Source organism: Mixophyes fleayi, chromosome 5 (genome assembly GCF_038048845.1).
Source record: "Mixophyes fleayi isolate aMixFle1 chromosome 5, aMixFle1.hap1, whole genome shotgun sequence".
NCBI lineage: Eukaryota > Metazoa > Chordata > Amphibia > Anura > Limnodynastidae > Mixophyes > Mixophyes fleayi.
The window spans coordinates 195,319,515-195,340,232 of record NC_134406.1 but is presented as its reverse complement, the minus strand read 5'-3'; positions in this window follow the sequence as shown (position 1 = coordinate 195,340,232).

Genomic DNA, 20,718 nt, shown 5'->3' with positions numbered 1-20,718 from the left:
AATATTAATAAAACATATTTCTGGTTCTAGAAATCACAAAGGTATATAAATGGATATAATATATAGATAGGTATAGGTATATAATGGTAGATAATGGATACCTTTGTGATTTCTATTACTTACAATTTATGTGCAGTTGTTTTGGATTGTATTTGAGCTGCAATTGTATATTTTGCTCTGGATGTGGATCTAATTATATTTTTATATTTTGAAAAGGATGACTTCATTCTATTTTGGACCTGAAATCTATCCGCATTGTTCCGAGGAACCTTTGCATCAAGATTCTCACTGTATTCATTGGTTGCATCCATGGAACAGGGGAAGTATCTCTCCACCATGGATATCAAGGAGACTTCTATTCACTGTATAATCTGCATTTTCCACCAACTGTTAACTTCAGTTTACAGTCTAGGACTAGCACTTTCAATTTCTAGCACCCCTCTTTGGTCTATCAACAGCTCCAGGTGATGTTTTTACAAAGGTGATGGTGATGGCAGTGATTCGATCATGGTGATCCTCTACCTGGACGACCTTCTAATCAAGGCCTGTCCAGGGGTTTATGAAGCCAGCCTAGACATAGCCATGATCACTCTGTTAACCTTCAGCTGGTTAATCAACCTACAGAATGCGTCTGGTTTCAGCAGAGAGAATGACAGTTCTGGTTCTGGATTTTGACACTGCTCATGTCAGACTTGTCAGTACATGGATATCTGACTATAAAAGCAGTTTCATTTGCTCAGTTCCATAGGAAGAACCATCAGCTTAATATGCTCATTGGAATCAATGTCACCTCTCCTTTCGTCAGAGTCTGTGGCCATCCTTTGTCTGATGGATGTTTCTTTCCTAGCTCCCAGTTGTGACACAAGGGGACCCAAAGAGAAGGAAAGTGATGACTTCGGTTACCAGGAACCTAGTGTGGGTGGATGCATACACCACTGTGATCTCCTGGACTTTTTACAGTCAAGAATTTATCTAGTATTGCAGAAGGGTCCCTTTGAACACTAAGTGGTTACCCTGATTGAGCTAATAACATGAAAATTCACCTTAGTAGCGATTACTTTGGGTTCTGAATAGGCTGCTCTTTCATTCAGGGTGCCATTTCAAGGTTGTTCTGTGGCTGGTGCTAAAATTGTTTCTAAGGTGGTTACCTCTTTTCACCTGAATCAGAATATAGTGTTCCTTTCCTTTTGGTCATTTCCCCCCTCCTATTCTTGAGAGGTGGCTCATCATTCATCGGACATATAGCAACCTTCAAAAATGATCTCAATGGCATGGTCTCTCTTTTTATATCTTTCCACATCCTGCAGGAGCAGGGCAGTCCCTAAAATAGCTATCTCATGCTGTATATGTAGGCTCAGTGTTCAAACTCATTGGGCCTAAGTCATTAAGGAGAGCAAAGCAAAAAAAAACAAGTAGTAAGTTTACTCCTGGACAAATCATGTTACACTGCAAGTGGTGCAAATTAGTTTATTATTTTGCAAATAAGGAAAATACTGGCTGCCTTTTCATGTAGTAGAAAAATACTTGATATATTTGTTTTTAAACTGAAATTCAAAGTTGACCTAGGACATGCCCTATTTCAACTATAAATCTGCACCCACATTTTAAAATTTACCTCCCCCTCCAAATCCAATATGGTTTTGCCAAGGTGCAAAGTTACTCATTTTCTATTGTTTTGCCCTCCTTAATGACTCAGGCCCATTAAGAGAAAGTCTGCTTTCTCTTCCTGGTCACAGCCCTCTCTGCTTAGGCAGTGAGCAAATACTGAGCTTTTCACAAATATGCCTCTGGAACTGCTGTGCAAGTTTGTGATTTCTTAACAATCGTTTACAAAATCTAATCTGTAGTATCTGCAGACACCAGTTTTGGACTCTGTGCTGCAGGTGGCAGCTGTTTAGTGACTTCTGGCCATCTATTGTTATTTACCACCAATTTTTCATCTGGACTATTGTAGCACATACTTGCCACCTTTGGCAAAGTGGCCTCCTAGAGATCCGGGGGGAGTTGGGCGTGTGGGGGCAGGGCTCGTTGAATTTCATTCTGAGCTCCGTCTCCGTCACTTAACTAATGAAGTGGCCATGAAACAGGAGGACTCCCAGAAATCCCGGATTCTTCCGGACATTCCGGGAGAGTATGCAACTAATGCTGCAGTCTACTAATCCTGAGTGTCCCAGTCCAACAAATGGGAAAATGTTTTTCTATATAGTATTAAATCCCTTTCATGTAGTAGTTCACAGGATGACAGTGTTTTTCTCTACTTGTGTACATTTATTTTGGTAAGATGTTTTCATCAGAGGCAGACAGTTGCCTTTGTTATAGGTATGTTTGTTTTCAGCTCCGTCTGCTTTGGTAAAAACTGTGGACTAGGGTCATGCCCAGAGTTATATCCTACGGGTGAAGTTAGTTGTTCTTTCTTAATGTTTAACCGCTGTCCTCAACATGAAGTACTTGAGAACAGCAAGTATAAAAATCCTGTTGTTTGAAGTTCTGTTTTTGGTTCAATGCATACCTCTTGTAGTGCTTGCTAAATAAATACATGAAGGCATATTGGTATGTATAAACAGTAATTGTATGTAATGTCTTTTTTTTATCTGGGTAAATTTACTTTAGTCGTTGCAATCAGTTAACAACTTGTCACATGACATATGCATCACAGGATGCCACAATGCCTTTGAATGATGTCATAAAGCCCTGGTAAATCTAAATCTGATTGCCACAAAGTTATTTGCTCAGTCTGTTGCAGACACTTATGACAATCATTTTCTCTCAACAGCTGACCATAAACTGACTGCCAAATGTTTAGAAATGGTGTAGCACTTATTAATTTGTTATATGAAATGCTTTAATCATTTGGAACGGGACTGAAAAATCTGCTCATAAAATGAAGATCTAGAACTTGGGTGCTCATCCAGGTTGCAAAAGATGTAACTGTATTTTATAATTTCCAGCTTCCCTAGTCATGGTCTTATCTGTCTCTTTTTCCACAGTTCAGTTATCCCATCTATCTCGCCATTTATTATAAATATGAAGAGATTACTCACACACTTTTATACAATTTGCCAAATACCACAGACTACTAGCAAATATATTTCTATTAAATATATGTTTAGCAAAACAAGTACTAATAAGCTAACAACCCTCTACAACCATTTAATAATAATAATAAGGTTTTTCTATTTGTGATGTGGTACACAAATTAAATGCTTTAGATGAATCCTCCCTGTTGGGACACCATTAACACTAAACAATGCCCAACATGAAGTCATTTCTATCAAATACAGGTTGTAACCTTGTTAGATACCTATAAGCATTAAACTATCATTTTCAACATCCTCACGGAGCGGTCTTCACTTTACATTTAATATACAGTGTCATTCATACTAACAAATCTGAATTTCTATAAAATATAAATGATTACTTAGCATCGGTATATAGATCATTTAATATCAATTCGACCTGGCTGAGCATCTAGAAATAAGATCTTTGCTAAATTGTACCTGTCATGCGCTCATAAGACAAATTAAATTCTAGCCTGTTTGTATTGGCTCAATTATAAAAAATATATTGTGTCTTGCTGACTGCCTATCTATTGCTCCTACTAATCTTTGGATCTAATGGTGCAAACAGATTCTAAAGTGCTTAATTTCCTCTTATAGGTAAGAGCTGGCTGACTGTTCCTTTGTCTATATTACCTATAAGAGGAAATTAAGCACTTTAGAATCTGTTTGCTCCATTAGATCCAAAGATTAGTAGGAGCAACAGATAGGCAGTCAGTACAATACAAACAAGCTAGAATTTAATTTGTCTTATGAGCTCCAGAGATCAGCAGCAGTATATATAACAGGTGTTTTATTGGCTGCAATCTTATCATCATAAGATATTCAAGCATCTAGTTTGATCCATTAGCTCCAGAGATTAATGGGAGCAACACTTAGGCAGCCAGTAAGCTATATATATTTAAGATAGGTGGTAGCAATATAGTATATACTACATAATAACTAATCTGGCATATCCATAGCCAGATGGAGTGATTCTCAACAAAATATATTTAATTAATACATGATTTGTAGCTAGCTAAGAGAGCAAGCAAATCTGAGATCCTCTATTATTGATCTGACTAGCCACATACAGCTTAGATATAGACGTTGCAATATTACAACTTAAAATATAACGGACAATCCATGTAGGTGCTAATTGTTAACTAGCTTTAGTGACCGCTTCATTTGAGAAACGATCTGCAAACATAAAGAGCTTTAACATTTTTTATTCTGCTGACAGTGCTTTCCTCAATAATAAATTAGATGGTTCAGTTCAGCCAGCGGATTTTAAAGCACACAGTTGTTTTTAAGATTTATTTATTTTATATTTCGCTGCAACATACAGCCAATAAAAGTTAAGTTTTATCTAAGAGTGCAATATGCAATTGTGTCATATACTACAAAATGTCCATCACCTAAACTGTATCCTATTACATACCATATACAGTTACATGATCAGCTTAATAGGCCCTTGATACGCCTGAAATGCATCTTTCTCATGCCCATACGGAGTACATTTTTGGCCCACAAACTAGTCCAATTTAAGGAAGCATTATGTAATGTGCTATATGACTCAAACACGCTGAAGTACCTCTAAGATATTTCACATTGCATGTTGGCAAGTTATCTACCTCACTGTAAATTGTCATCAGCCATTTGAGCCTCCAAGGCTATTTATTTATTTATTTTAAATCACTTTCAAGTAAATGGAGAGCGTTTTTTGTAGACATACTTGACAACTTTTTTTACTGCTGCAAATCTCAACATTTTGGCTCCACCCCCTGAAACCTAATGATATGGCAGAAAATCACATCATTGAAGCCTCCAATCTACCCACTTTACTAGGAAGTAGGCAGGATGCAGGAATATAGTCCAAAAGTGGGGTCTGAATGCAGCCTAAATGTGACCAAAGAATATCTTTAATTTTGAGCTATTGAAATTTTGTGTCTCATGTAAAACAACTTGTGTTCTAGATTTTAGTGACCCTTAAAAGGGTACCATAAATAGCTTTGGATTTTATTTATTACAAAGTTCGCCCCAAGAGAATCCCTGAGTGATTATGGCCTTTATGCAGATTACGAATTTGGGCTGCACTGTGTCTCTCCAGTGGTGCTAGTTCTTCACATGCGTCCTGGTGCTCTGGATCAGTGAAGGGGTGCTGAACAGGGTTGTATACCAATAAAAGTAGCAGACACATGTACTAGCAACAAATCACAGACTACAAATCATGCTTCTCATAACTTTTGACTAATCACTGTAGTGAGTGAAATGAAAGAGCAGCAGTTGATTACACATTAAGAAATTATAATGATTTATTTCTTAAATACCCTCTAAATGGAAAAAACTGGCAGGAGACATATTAGGAATCTGTAATCTGTTCAATTTCTAAAAACAGATAACCTTTACAAATATAGAGACAGGAGTAACACTCATGTTTTAATTATTGCTTGTATTAATTACTGACACACCGGCATGAGTAATGAGATTAGTAGTGCAGAATCACGAAACATTTTTTGCTTAAATTATATGTGACACAAATTATGAAGGAAATGCGAAATGCTTTTCCTACAACTCTTCATAACAAAGCCATAGGGCCTTAGGAGCAAATATTCACCTTGGCAAAACCATTTTACACTACATGGGGGTGCCTGGGCAAATTTAAAATGTGTGGACAAATTTAGAGTTTGGAGGGGGGGGGGGGGTGTCCTAGCTGAATTGCCTGTAAAAATAAAGCTGTCCAGGATTTGTATGCTACATGCAAAAACAGACAGTATTTTCCATGCATGCAAAAAATAAATAATGCATTTGCAGTCCTTGCATTGCAAAATGGTTTGTCTAGGAGCAAATCTGCACCATTCTTTTTTTTTTTTGTTTGTTTGTTTTATTTGCTCCCAACTCTACATGAGACCATTAGTCTCTGCAGTGGTTATGGTAAATATTGCTATTTTAGATTAGATTGATTTTAGTAGTATTGTGTTATTTTCAAGTTTACCTACCACCCTAGTCCAAACATTTTCACATTGCCTGGACCAATTACTGAGCAACTAAATCTGTCACCTTTTGGTAATTGTAATAACGAAAGTATAAAGTTTTATAATGAAATACTTTCTTCTGAGACAAAATAATAAAATTAAATACATTCAGAGCCAGAACACATAGATAACATCAGTGTCATGGTCATCAAACCATTGGGCAACCAAACATGCTGGCATAACATTGGAAAACGTTGCTCATGAGACATTAGTACACTGCGCGTTCTTGGTCACTGAAGTTCCTGCCACATGTGCCCCAACAATCATCCCTCTATTAAAGTTACATAGGTCTCCTCTATACTATGTACTAGCCATAAATATAGGCAACCACGAAAGTACAGCATTTTTATACATGACCCTGATCATGCCAAGATGCTCTTTGATTAATTAACACACAAGCCACTCCTATGTAGAAGTCCTTGCTTTCAGTGTGCTTGGTGTCCCTCATTTATCCAGGTGTTTCCATGTTTATTTCTTTCTGTATTCACTACGTTTCTGCCTTGTGCATAGTTGAATGATCTATTAAGGAACTTATAAAATTGGATAAACCAAGATTTTTGGCAAGACATACAAAAAACAGTATGTATGGCCAAATCAACAGTGGTTGATACTTGTGTTATTCAGTTGAACAAATGTGACTACAGCTATATCCAGGTGAATTCAATAATTACTTCTTGAAGGATGATCGCAAAAAGCTTTTGCACCTCATTACCTCTCGTTGTAACCAATCATGTCAATGTACATGTTTACGTCACAACTAATATATTGGGGCATATTCAATTAGCTTTCGGATTCGCGGTAGCGCGCGTTACCGTGAAAAGTGCGCGTTCTTGCGGGTATTACGGTACCGCATTAACGCGGATTTTCGGACGCAACCCTATGGGCTGCGAACGAAAATCCACGTTATTGCGGTACCGTGTATTGACTACGCGGCCCGTTCCGGCGCGATCCCGCGGACCGGAAAGCTAATTGAATATGCCCCATTGAATTAGACTTGCATACCAATGTTGCATCTATATCATCTGCAGCCTGCAGGTGGCAGCATCAAGTCATAAGGGACACATAAGGCCTTCTATGTTCATTTAAAAGATCAGAGAAGCCTGCTAGGTGAGACAAATGGGTAAGTTTATTAAACCTAAAAAAAAAAGTGGGGGGTGTGGCATATAGCAATCAATCAGATTCTAGCTGTCCTGTATCTACATTCTGAAAAATATAATCTAATTGGTTGCTATGGGTAATACCTCCTTTTCCTTTTTAAAAGGTTTAGTAAATGTACCCCAAGGTCGGGGAGAGATTTGGGAAGCTAGGGGTCAATGTTTGGGCCTTTTACTATAAAGGGAAGAACATTACATTTCAATTATCAATGATTATTTGTATAGTTAACCACTGTTGGAAAGAAACTTGCTAGAAGACTACTAGTACTACACATAAATATGCTGCTTATCTTCTGATTTTTATACATAATACTATAGCATGCACACAAAAGGATGTAAACATCGTAACTGTACTTTTGCAGGTAATCGGAGCAAAGGTGCAGTTCACAAACATAAATGATTTATATGCAAATTTCCCTTGCTTACCAGGCCTTTATGAAAAACAAACAGTAGAATGATGCATCACATGTGTCTCAAACGGTCCCAGTATAGAAGCAGGCGCGGGCTGGGAGAGGCGTGGCCGGGGGGCACACAGGCGGCCGCATCACATGAAAAGGGATGCGGCCGCGTCATTGATGACGCGGCCGCATCCCCTGTCATGTGATGCGGCCGCCTGTGTGCTGATGTCATAGTATTTTGCAGCCGGGGGGCGGCCGGCCGGCCTACCCCCCGGCCCTAATAGCGGCCTGACCGAGCGCCCCGGGGGGGCGATGCCCCACGGGCCAGCCCGCCCCTGTATAGAAGGTATGTATTATATACATCACAGTGTGGAGGAACAGCTGCAAAATGCCTCCATAAATAATTACATGTTAGAGAGCTAAACAATGAGAGTGACAGATTCAGGGAATTTATGCCTTACATTCATAACATTAGAAACGTTATATGGGCATTGGTAATATATACATCACTCATTTTTTTACATTGAAAATACATTTGAAAAAATAAAAAATAGCAATAAGGCAATAAAAAAAAAATCTAGCCTTACAGGTACACTAGTTGTAATGCAAACCTGTGTCTGAAAAAAAAAAAAATTTTTTTTCTCTTAAAACACAAGGGATCTGATTCATTCTGGAATGTAAATGCCAATACATGCCATATTTTGCATAAAATTGCACTACGCTTGCCCAGAAATGGACTATATGCCATGGAACTCGGGTATCTAATTCATCTTTGAATGCAAAGGACACATCTGACAACTTGCGATTACATGGGATGGGGGGGGGGGGGATTCGGGCGTATGCACGTAGGCAATGTATAGTAAGAGTGTGCCAAGGTTGAGCGCATGCACATCTGTCAGATTCAAGCTCTGAACATCTCTCAGGCATGTGATTTTCAGCCGTATCACTTGCACCAGCTACAGATCTGGTGTAAGTGCTGAGTGATGGTGATGACAGTCATGTATACATGCTAGAACATGTGTTTGCACTCAATAGCAACTGTAAAGATGCATTTTATGTACGGTAGACATTAATGCATCATGATAAATGTATTTAATTAAAAATTTTAATATTCTTTCATTAATGGCTATATTATTAACAGGTGAATGTATTTTTTGTAATCTGTGCGTTCTGCTGGGACTTTATATTCCATATATGTATTGTTGGTATCATGCAGTGTGTTGTGTCTGTCTCAATACGGCAAGTGCAGTATATGCATTGAGCACCTAGGGGTAACTGTATCAAGCTGACAGTTTTCCAGCGGGGTTGAAAACTGGAGATGTTGCCTATAGCAACCAATCACATTCTAGCTGTCATTCTGTAGAATGTACTAAATAAATGATAGCTAGAATCTGATTGTTTTTTAAAACCCGCCGGAAAACTCTCAGCTTGATACATTTACCCCCTAGACCTGTATTCAACAAGATGATTACAGACGTGTGTAAGCCCGATTTACGTGTATTTTTATTTATTTTTTTCAAATGCACATTACATTTGTTTTGCATGTCTTAATGTATCAGACCCAGGGAGTTTACAATGACTTACAACACTAGTGCAATTAAACAAGTAATAACCTGTTTTGGCTACAAACTGGGTGTATAGCAATCCACTTACTATGTATCCTTTATTCATTTAGCTGACTCCCAAAGCTTTTGTAATTGTTTTAGTATTCATTGTAAGCTTTTAACATGATTCAGATCAAACTCATTTCAGAGGATTTGGGGTCTGGCAGAACCGCAGAAAGTGGTTTTGGTACATGCTTAATAATGACCGCTTCCTGGGCCCAGTCCCTGCTTCAGCAAAGTTAGTAGAGAGCATCTGCGATGGGCAGAAATCATATGGGATACACCATCTCTTCCCCATTTTAGGCAGATATAATGGGGACTTGGAGGCAAAAAATATGCAGATAGCATCCATAGGTACTGAAGGACTCAAAGTTTTGATAGAACTGTGCTGGGGGTGTGCAGATATATCTTATGGATGTAAATAACAGCACAGAGCATTGTTATAATATAGAACCAAGCAGGAAATGTCCTAACTGGGACTAGGGAAAGAGAAGTGGCTATGGCTAGATCTTGTTCGGGTACCATAACAAATGCTGGATTAGGAATCAGAAGTCATTGCTAGGGTACCCACACTGTAGCCATTATACAGTGTCCAAGGGGAATAGGGAAAGGGTGAGGGGGGGACGGGGTTAGTGGTTAAGGAACAGATACTTGTTTGTGCCCAGGAGGAGAGCCAGAAAAAGAATGATAGGCACACAATATTTTTACTACTCACACCTGCACAGGAAATGGTCCATTCTATTCATATGTACAAAAGAGGTCTTGTGTGAGTTCAGGTAATCTCTGGATGGAAAATCAAATACTATAATCTTTATCAGCAAGTAATTTGATGGGGGCTTAAAATGACATAAGTGGTAACCTGTTAATCTATCTCCCTTCAACAGCTTAAAAGGAAGAATCTAAGGATTCGTCATTTATTGACACCTAAATGTTTGTGCATCTGGATAGCTGCTGATTGCCGTTCTCTACGCCTACTGTGCTTAGGCAGGTGTGTGAGCACATCCAACAGTCCTCAAGCATGTTGCATGGCACGTGAACCTTCAGGCTTAGTTACATACTGTACTGCAGTGAGGAGCAAATGTGCATATATAAGACAAGATCTGGAATCCTAACTTTGCCTGTTACCCAACTCTGCCCGTTTGCAGCCCTCCTTAAGTAATCTCTTGGATTGTGATTTTATTCCTTGTTGCACAATTGTTTGATATTGCTGCTTTCATGGACCATTTCATTACAAGTTGCTTGTCTGGCCAACTAGTGAACACTCATGTACAAGCTCTAGATGCAATCAAGTACAGGTTAGTACAAAAAGGTTTAAGGGAGAGGGGGCTGCTATAGATAGCAAACACACTCTACTGGTCCCAATTGTTTATGAAAAGGTTGTGTTCGCAGGTGTGTCATGGAGATGTGACTTAAAAGGGTTGATCAGCTAGTCCACTATGGATGTCACGGGCACTAGGAGTCTTTGCCCAGGATATCACAAGATGATGTTCTTACCAGAGTAATATAGCTGGTACTATGGTCCTCTGGTAGCAGGGTGACAACGGAACAGGAGAATCAGCAGATGGTGAGAGAATGCTCAGGGAAAGTCTATGACTAGCAGCAACTGGTAATGACTAGAGATATGTACACGAGGAACCAGATGGACAAGTAAACGTGAGGAGAGTCAGTGGTCTGCGTACAGCAAGTTGTACCACTGCTATAGTGAGGAGGAATATCCAGGAGTAGAGAGGAGGTAGTGGAAGTCAGTGGTCTGCGTATAGCAAGTTGTACCACTGTCTATAGTGAAGGAATGGATTCCAGGTGCAAGTAGGTAACGGGGAAGTCAGTGGTCTGCGTACAGCAAGTTGTACCACTGCTTATGTGAGAGGATACTTGAAACTGGTGTCAATGGGAAACAGGAGTCAGTGGTCTGCATGCAGCAAGTTGTACCACTGCTATATATATGTGAGGAGGGACACGAGGAGATGAATGGAATGCAGAGGATACACGGGGCACACGGAACTTGATCCCACGATGATAACCACAATGCATTAATAACTGACAAGCGCTGCTTTGAAGTATACAAAGTCACTATAGAGATCCAGGTAATAGGAAACAAAGTCAATAGTAACAATAGCTTCAGTAGATGGAAGACTCCGGAGATGAACACAACACAGTCCAGACGGATATGCAATACAATAGCAAAGTCAATGGAAAGTATGCATACCGCGGTTCAGGAGAGCAGGCTGTCAAGGAGACGTGCAGGGATACCTGAACGGCTGAACGCCGGCAGGAGGAGAGACCACTGGAGGATGGAAGCGGTAATCAGGTTGGTGCAGCGCACGGAAGGTAACCGGTAATCAACGGAGCAATACTCAGGAAGCAGTAGTAAGTAAAACTGGAAACATGATGAACACGGGAGAGTTGAGGCTGACTGGTATCCGGCAGTGGTAGCGGAGGGAAGGCACGCTGAACACGGGAGAGTAGAGGTGGTCTGGAATCCGGCAGAAGTAACGGAGGCAGCGGAGAGCAGACACGCTGAACACAGGAGAGTAGAGACGGTCTGGAATCCGGCAGTAGTAACGGAGGCAGTGGAGAGCAGACACGCTGAACACAGGAGAGTTGAGGCGGGCAGGAATCCGGCAGTAGTGGCAGATAGGAATCAGCTGAGTGCAGACACGATGAACACAGGAGAGTTGAGGCGGACTGGAATCCGGCAGCAGTAACAGATAGGATTCAGCTGAGTGCAGGCACGATGAACACAGGAGAGTTGAAGTGGTCTGGAAACCACAAACGTAGTAGACAGGAATCAGCTGGAGCTGAATACACGAGGAAACACAGGAACACCTTCAGAGGCTCATGGGGAATGAGACTCCAAGATCAGGCAACCAGGTAATGATCACAGGTGGTTTAAATAGGGAGAGTTGCCTGATCATCCAATCAATTAAAAGCAACAGGTACTGAAGGTTTCATAAGGGCTGCACATGCGCAGACCCTCAGGATGGCGGACGGCCACGATTCCTGAACACAGGAGAAATGGCACTCACAGTGCGGTGAGTGACAATGGATGTGGAATAGTTAACCTTTCCTGACATTTAAAGTATTATGAAAAAGGTCTGGACTATGTGAGGTAATCCAGGGAATAGGTACCATCTCTTGGGGGAGATGTCAACGAACAGCAGCAATAAGTCACATGAAGAGTTTTCGGTTTAACTGAACTCAGCCAGTTTTATTAGGTATGTCCAAAACAAACAGAACATAAACAATGAAAAAACCTTAACTGTCCGGCACTCACTAAACATTTCCAATGCTGTCGCTCAAGTGTGGAGGACCTTATGTCCCACACACATCAAATACATATCATTGCTCACCACAGCTTTCTCAGGAAGCATCTAACCTCCTCTCCAGGTTTGAGAGATTGATTGAGGCAGAGCTGTATCCTATTACCAGCACCCATGAAGGTGCAATTCCTGATCAGTTTGCTGTGAGTCTGGCAGACCAGAAGATCCGGACTGGGCCTTTTGTATGGAGCCCACCCTGCTCTCTCCATACAAAACACAAGGGACCCTTAACAGCTTTTCCTGAATCCGAACACACTCTTTTAGAATATTCTTCTAAAGTAATCTCCCTGGGTTTAAAAGCATGTAAGTCAGACAGCCTGGGACATAGATACCTGCCATTCAGTCTCAAACCAGTGACACTGTCACAACTGATACAAGAATATTTTTAAATCAGGCCTAGTACTAGCCATGTATAGGTTAGTATAAAATCTGCATCCTGAATGTGTAAACCTGTTTATTCATTTTAAGAAAGGAGATGCAATTAGACATAGCTCAATATAAACAATGTGAAATAACATAAGACTCTATATATATTTTGTACTGGTAGCCATCTTTATATGCACATGTTTTCCAGGTGCTATAACTGCAAACAAAAATAAAGAAAAGATTAACCCAAATGCCGAAGAAAATTTGTACACAAGTGGCATACCCCAGCTGCAAGTGGCTACGCACTAGGAAAGGATTATAGGTAAATTTATAGTAATCCTCTAGTTACTGGACCTCCTTCGCTGTGTATTGGAAGTGTATCTCAGATGCTCAGATGCTGCAGTCGTAAACCTTTTAGTAGGAAATGGAGTCTATTTATCAAAGGGAGATAAGACCTAAATCCGTAAAAACTGGAATTTTTGCCAGATTTAAGGCATCTCCCTATTTATCAAAGCCTCCGGGACAGTAAGGACTGTTGCTGGTAATGTTGTTAAATGGGTGAGGGTATGTCTGCTCCTTTTGCAGGAAGTTCTGCTGACATAATTATAACCGCAATGCAGAAGCTGTGCACTCAGATTGACTGTGTTACAGTCACAGTAAAGGAGATTTATTGATTCCTGGTCTTAGCACTAGAACCATAGGGTCTCAGTGACAGCCTAGTTCCCACAGAAGCATATTTATATATGCTGGGCATCCACCATTTTGCCAGGCAAACACACAGTCTGGTGGATATGTGTATGTGTGTGTATATATGTATATATATATATATATATATATATATATATATATATATATATATATATATATAATTTAGTGGTCTAGATGGCAAGTGGTTAAAGAACATATAAATGTTAAGCATGCTTCTGCTCTAAATATAGCATGGGCTTGAATACTCCTTAGCCTGTCATCTTTGAAGGGAATTAATTAATTAGCAATCAGTGTAGCAGAAATAAGATAGAGATTGTCTAAGATAATGTGATATTGCATTAAGATATACTCATTATTATCACAATCTGGTAATGAGCAATGTTCTTTAATGATGTGGGAATTTCAACCCCATCACCTCTACGTTAATCAGGATTAAGTCTCTAAATAGAACATTAAAATGGTAAACTGAATGTTAAGGTGATGAGTGCAACCTGCTAATCCTTAAAAATTGTTGTCTGCTAACAGAGATATTAGGAAAAAGCTTATTGAAGGTTTAACTGTTTACACACAGTATGAAATAGTTTTTTCAGTCTGGGTAATTTGATGAATTTGACAAACCATTGCGCCATATGTGGACTCCAATATGATACATTTACATTATCAAAAGCCAATCTGGGGGGCGTGGCTTGGCGGCCATTTGAGCTGGACGTGTTAGGAGTGAGCTCCTGCCTCGATAGATAATTTATCCCCTAAATTCTCGCGTGGAAGTGTGCTCAACATACACAATTGGGCAGCAATACATCACGGAACACCCAAGGTGAGTTGTGAGCCCTCAAACACCCGTGGCTCAGTTGTATTTCTGTGAGTCGGGAGTGCGGCCTAAATATCCCCGTGGCCACCGCGGACTTCCCGCTTCATCCCCGCCCCTATCTCAAGACTGAACACCACCAGCGGTCAGCACATATTCTGGTCAGGGTCTCACCTGTCTGACGGGCAGCAAACGGCTCAGATCTGCCGGGGTGTCGTGCGGTGTCCCCCTCGTAGGGATAATTCAGCGGGCGTGACAGCCTGTCATTTTGCGTGCAGGCCTGTACGGAGGAGAGGCTGTGAGTGGATGAGGTGGCGCCGCCGGGAACTTCATCGTTTGTTAGCGGTCTGGATCCAAAGAAGCAACACCAGGCTCCTTCATGCTGGCACTCAACCACCCGCTGCAGCATAAGACAGAACCCGTAGCTGCTCCCACTCTGGTCCCGCTGACGTCGTGAGGTACCAAATAAGATATAAGTTGTATGTTTGTCTGAGATACCTGGCCGAGGGAAGTTGATCCCCTACAATTAGCAGGGCTGTAATACAGAACTCTTACAGAAAGAAATAATTACCTGCTAAATAACAGGCCTTATCCAGTGGAGGCATTTCTCTTCAGTTTTTGTGTGCAACAGATCTGGATTGAGTCTTCCTGGTATAACAATACTGACATCTGGTGGCAGATTCTTGTTACTACAATACCCAATCTACGTTTACAAAGCCCACAAAGATATAAATTCTTTAAGTTGTTCAAGGGAAGCACTGGACACAATGTAATATTACTTCAAGCAGACCATGGGCCGCATCCCGCGGGATGGCTGCCTAGACCAATCATGAGGAGAGGTAGATAGCGGCAGTCTTATCTCAACATTATGTACTACCTGCAATGATTACTATATTTTGAACAACAAGTTGCTAAACATACTTAGGATCGTCTTGATGGGCAAAGACCGTAAAAACTCAGCTAAGAAAAATCAAAGAAAACCTCAAGAGACCCCTCAGCGTTCTGATCTTCGCTCATACTTAAAAACCCCTGTAGACACAGAACCAGAAATGGCATTCCCCTTCATTGCCTCAGGATCAACATCACCAGGCCTACGCCAGGATGAAACACGACATCAGAAGGGGACTGTGATAACAGAGCAACCCAATTTATCACAAGTTCTACAAATGCTTAAGTCTCTCCCAAATAAGCAAGAGCTGCCTTCCAAAAAAGATTTTGAAGCGCTAGAAGCAAAATTGCAAGAGATTGTCCATCAAGAAGTGGTCACACTGCAAGCAGATATTGCACACCTTGGACATCGATTGGTAGCCCTTGAGGAACACAAAGATAAAGGGGATGAACGTGTTACAGCCCTAGAAAAGACAGTGGCGGAACAGGCGAAGGCCTTGCAGGGATTCCAGCAAAAGATGGATGATTTAGATAATTGGGGTTGCCGTAATAACTTACGGATACGGGACTTGCCGGAAGATGTCCCCCCACAGGGCCTGATTGATGCTTTGACAAAAATCTTTAACGAGGTCCTAGAGTTACCGTCAGACAATATAATAGTATTTGACAAGGCACATAGAGCACTACGCCCAAGGGGGGCCCCAACGGAAAGGCCTAGAGATGTTATATGCCGTCTCCACTATTACACACAGAAAGATGATATCGTCCGCAAGATAAGGGGTCTCCAAGGATTGGAGTTCAACGGTCAGGAAATACACATATTTCAAGACCTATCCTGGCAGACCCTACAATTTCGGAGACTGCTTAAACCCCTTACAGAGGAACTCCGGAACAAAGCGATTAGGTACAGATGGGGCTTCCCGCTCCAGCTGCAAGTTACACATGAGGGGATATCGGCAGTTCTCAGGATTCCACCAGACTTGCCAGACTTCTGTGGCACCTTGAACATTCCTCTAATCACTCTGGCGGAATGGCAGGAGTCCCATCAACGTTTGTATCCGGTAACGGAGGCTCAACACGATGATAGGTTCCAATTTCCAAGTAGATCTAAACGGTCACCCCAAAAGCGGCTGAACCAGCAGACACAAGGGAACACTTTTGTCACTCACCAGCCTGTGAGTGCTTCTTCCCGTGTATTTAGGAACCGTGGCCGTCCACCATCCTGAGGGTCTGCGCATGCGCAGCCCTTTCAAACCTTCAGTACCTGTCCCTTTAGTTAATTGGCTGATCAGGCAACACTCCCTATTTAAAGCACCTGAGTTCCATACCTCGTTGCCTGATCTTGGAGTCTCATTCCCCATGAGCCTCTGAAGGTGTTCCTGTGTTTCCTCGTGTATTCAGCGCTGCTGATTCCTGTGGTTTCCAGACCACTTCAACTCTCCTGTGGTTTCCAGACCACTTCTACTCTCCTGTGTCTCATCGTGACTGTTAGCTGATTCCTATCCGCTGCCTCCGTGCACTACAGTCTTCAGACCACTTCAACCCTCCTGTGTTTCATCGTGACTGTTTAGCTGATTCCTATCCGCTGCCTCCGTGCGCTACAGTCTGCAGCTCATCTCAACTCTCCTGTGTTTCCTCGAGACTGCAACAGCTGATTCCTATCCGCTGCTCTCCGTGCTCAACTGTTCCAGTTCAGCTCTACTCTCCCGTGTTTCATCGTGACTGCACCTGCTGATTTCTATCCGCTACCTCCGTGTACCTGCAGAGTCCTGCTGGCTGCTACTCCTCAGTTCTACTCGTGTCTGCAGCAGCTGATCCGCTCTCCGTGCTTCTCAGTGTTCCTGCTGGTGTCTACTCGCCAGTCTGCATCGGATCTACGCCTCACTGCTTTCATCTCGTCTAGACCATCGCTACTCTTCAGGGTTCCCCAGGAGTCCAGTTCTACATACTACTGCTTCCTGAGTATTTGTTGCTATCCCTGTTGGTCTACCTACCTGTGCGCTGCACCTACTTGATTACCGCTTCACCCACCAGGCACTTCGCATCCTGCCGGCCTCCAGCCGTTCAGGTATCTCTGCACTCCTGTCTGACAGCCTGCTCCTGAACCACGGTATGCATACTTCTCATTGACTGTGCTGGTGTATTGCATACCTTGCTGGACTGAGTTGTTCTCCTCTGGAGCTCACTATCCGCTGAGACTATTGCCATCATTGACTGTGTTATCTTTTGCCCGGATAGTTTCTGTGACTTTGTATTATTGCAGTGCTGTTCAGTCATTACTATATTGTGCATGTCATTGTGGATCAAGTTCAAGGTGCCCGTGTATCCTCTGTATTGCAGTCTCTCCCCGTGCTCCTCCTCACATATATATTCAGTGGTACAACTTGCTAGAGGCAGACCACTGATCCCTGTTTCCTGTGTCACCTGTTCCAGTGTCCTCTCACATAGCAGTGGTACAACTTGCTAACGCAGACCACTGACTCCCCGGATACCTCCACCTGGATTCCATTCCTTCACCTAGACAGCGGTACAACTTGCTAAACGCAGACCGCTGACTCTCATCACCTCCTCGTTGCTGTTGGACATTCCTCCTCACTATAGCAATGGTACAACTTGCTACGGCAGACCACTGACTACCCTCACGTTTCCTTTGTCCATTCAGTTCCTCGTGTATTACTACATATATATTACCAGTGCTGCTAGTCATAGACTTTCACGAGCATCTCTATCATCTGCTGTCTCCTGTTCCGTGATCACCCCGCTACCAGAGTACCATATTACCATCTATACTGCTCTGGTAAGCTTATCACCTGGTGATCCCTGGGTAAAGACTCCTAGTGCCCGTGACAACTTGAAAGTGCACAACTGGGTGCGAACATTCACGCCTTAGAGGAGAACCTCTTATAAGACCCAATCAGGGATCTGCTACTGTGAACAGCTTCCCCTGGGCGAGAGTATTCCTTTCTTACCTTTGTTTGCTTCCTTCATTTCCTTCATCTCTGATGTGCTGTCCTCAAACGCTAGTGTCCATTATGGACATGTTTAGCCCATCAATACTTTTCTAAAGTTGTCTAAAGTTTTCTAAAGCTTTCTAAGGTTACAGTGTTATAATGTTTCCTAATATTATAATGTTAAATTATTTTTGATTAACCGTGCGTTAATACATAGTTGTTTGTTGTTCTTTTTACATAAGTTGAATATGTTAGTACATATACGTAACAGAGTTCCTACGCCTCTCTGGAAGATAGGGGCCTGGGCTGAGAATACCCGGGTCACCGCGGAAGGCGAGGTGCGGGACATATACCTATGTTTGTTTGATTGTCGCTGTTTATTGCCCTCCTCAGGGCCCCAAGACTGAGTGCTTTATTCCGGACCATGTTTGGACCATGGTCCTATATGGTTTTCCGGAACGGTCTTATAAAACTGCCAATGATTCATAGTTCTTTATTGACACAGATATTTCAGTTTAAGCATTTATGGCTCCCTAACCCTCTCCACTCTCCCTTCATCCCTACTTTCTTCAACCCTCCCCAACTACAATCCACTTATGGGTTCATACACCTTTTCTCCCTGTGGGGGCACACATGTAAATACCTAGAATTACTTGGTAATGGTGGGTAGACTCAAATGCGTTACCCTTAATGTTAAGGGTCTAAATGTCCCGGAAAAGCGGTCCCGCCTATTGCGCGACCTTATGGCTAAGAAAATTGACGTAGCCCTACAACAGGAAACTCATTTCAAACAAGGCTTTGCTCCTAGACTGAACAGCCACCAATTCACACATGTCTTTACGAGTAATAATACGGAAAATAAGTCCTTGGGAGTGGCAATTCTTATGTCCAAACGCTTGCTGGTCCAGGATATAGATACACATATATTACAGGAAGGCAGAGGTTTGGCGGTGACATGCATGATATCCTCCCAAATGTATACCTTTGTTAATATTTATGGTCCGAACTCTAACCAACCTGTATTTCTAGAAAAGCTTCTGGACAAAGTGGAATCGATAAAGATGGGCATCACCATAATGGGCGGAGATTTCAACTGTGTTCTACATCCCCCGACGGACTCTTCTTCGGGATCCGCTAGGTTGGTCGGTAAGCTGTATCGAAGGGTGAGACGTACTATGCACGAACACCAGCTGGTTGACCCGTGGCGTCTTAAACACCCCACAGGCCGTGACTACACATTTTTCTCGCACCCACACAATACATATTCGAGACTGGACTATTTCTTTCTTACCCATAACCATTTGCCCTTGATCTCAAAGGTAGCTATAGGACAGATTACATGGTCAGATCACGCACCGGTGTACATGACGCTCTCAATTTCTAAGATAGTTACTAGACCTTTCACGTGGAGGCTAAACGAGCTTCTAATTCAAGAAGCATATAGCAAGACAGTGATAGAAGAGGCCATCACGGATTATGTTCAGACCAACGACACCCCCAACATTTCGAAGATATCTCTATGGGAAGCTCATAAATGTGTTATACGGGGCAAGCTTATTCAAATGGGTGCGGTTAGAAAGCAAGAAAAAATAGCCCATAGGGACTCGCTCTTAGAAAAAATAAAGGCACTTTAAACGCGGCATAATTCAGCTCTGGATCCCTCTGTAATGACAGAATTAACAGAAACCAGGAAGGCCTTAAATCAACTAATGTTAGACAAAATTAAATATGACCTCCGTAGATGTCAGAACCAGTTCTATCAGTGGGGAGACAAGCCAGGGAAGCTTCTGGCTCGTGCTCTGCGCAAGCAGAGAGCACAACTATATATCCCTCAGATTAAGATAGACGCAGGGTCCACACTAGTTCATACTTCTGATATAGCTGAGGCGTTCCGGGACTACTATACCAAGCTCTATAATTTGTTTGACACACCTAACAGCTGGCCACCTGACCAAACAGGCCCGCATAGCGGAATACCTTGAACGCATAGATTTTCCCACGCTAGATGAGGACTCTGTACAACTGTTAGAAGAACCCTTCACGATTGAGGAACTGGAGGAGGCGATCAAGATGACGCCATCAGGGAAAAGTCCAGGGCCAGACGGTTTTACCGTTCTTTACTACAAAACCTTCAAAACACAGTTAGCTCCCCTCTTGCTACAGGCCTTTAACTCTGTCTCTGCCCAGAAACACTTTTCCCCCCAAACACTAGCTGCCCAGATTACTGTGTTGCCAAAAGAAGGGAAGGATCCAGCCTCATGTGCTAGTTATAGGCCCATCTCTCTACTTAATGAGGATATTAAGCTGTACGCTAAACTGATTGCAAACAGATTAAAACCATATTTGACCCAAATCATACACTCCGATCAGGTGGGGGTTGTTCCGGGGAGGGAGGCGAGGGATAATACCACTAAGATAATCAATTTGGTACAATATGCACACACCGCCAAT